Source organism: Pygoscelis adeliae, unplaced genomic scaffold, assembly GCF_000699105.1.
Source record: "Pygoscelis adeliae isolate BGI_AS28 unplaced genomic scaffold, ASM69910v1 Scaffold122, whole genome shotgun sequence".
NCBI classification, from domain to species: domain Eukaryota; kingdom Metazoa; phylum Chordata; class Aves; order Sphenisciformes; family Spheniscidae; genus Pygoscelis; species Pygoscelis adeliae.
Genome location: NW_008824358.1, coordinates 6,451,406 through 6,451,912, shown reverse-complemented (window position 1 = coordinate 6,451,912; position 507 = coordinate 6,451,406).

Genomic DNA, 507 nt, shown 5'->3' with positions numbered 1-507 from the left:
TGCAGCTGGGGGTGCCTGGCGCCCGTTACGAATGCCAGCCTCGCTCTCCCGGCCCCACGTGGAGCCCCCGCGCTCCCTCCGGCCCCGGGGGGCTGCCTCGGCCCCAGGCTCCCCCGGCCTGCCAGGGTAAGGTGCTATTTACTGCTGCGGGCGAGGCTTTGCGAGCGGTTTAAAACTCTGGTTACTTTAGCTGCCGGCTGTGAATTGCAAAAAGTTATATATATATATATATGCAATAGATCTTGTAATGCCTTACGCTCCTCGCGCTGCTGTGTGTTGCTTGGCGCCGGGCTCCCTGCCCTCAGCGCAGGGTGAATATTTTAAATTTTGCATGTTTAAACTGCGAGCACTGGCTGCTGGTTGGGTTTCGTGCTTTGCCTCGTCCCGCTGCGGGTCCCTGAGCACCCGGGGAACATGTGCCGCCCCCGGGCGGGGGCTCTGCTTGGGGAGCCCTGGCTGTGGTGGGGTGGGGGAGGACTTTGGGGGATGTCCCCTGGGAGGTGCTGG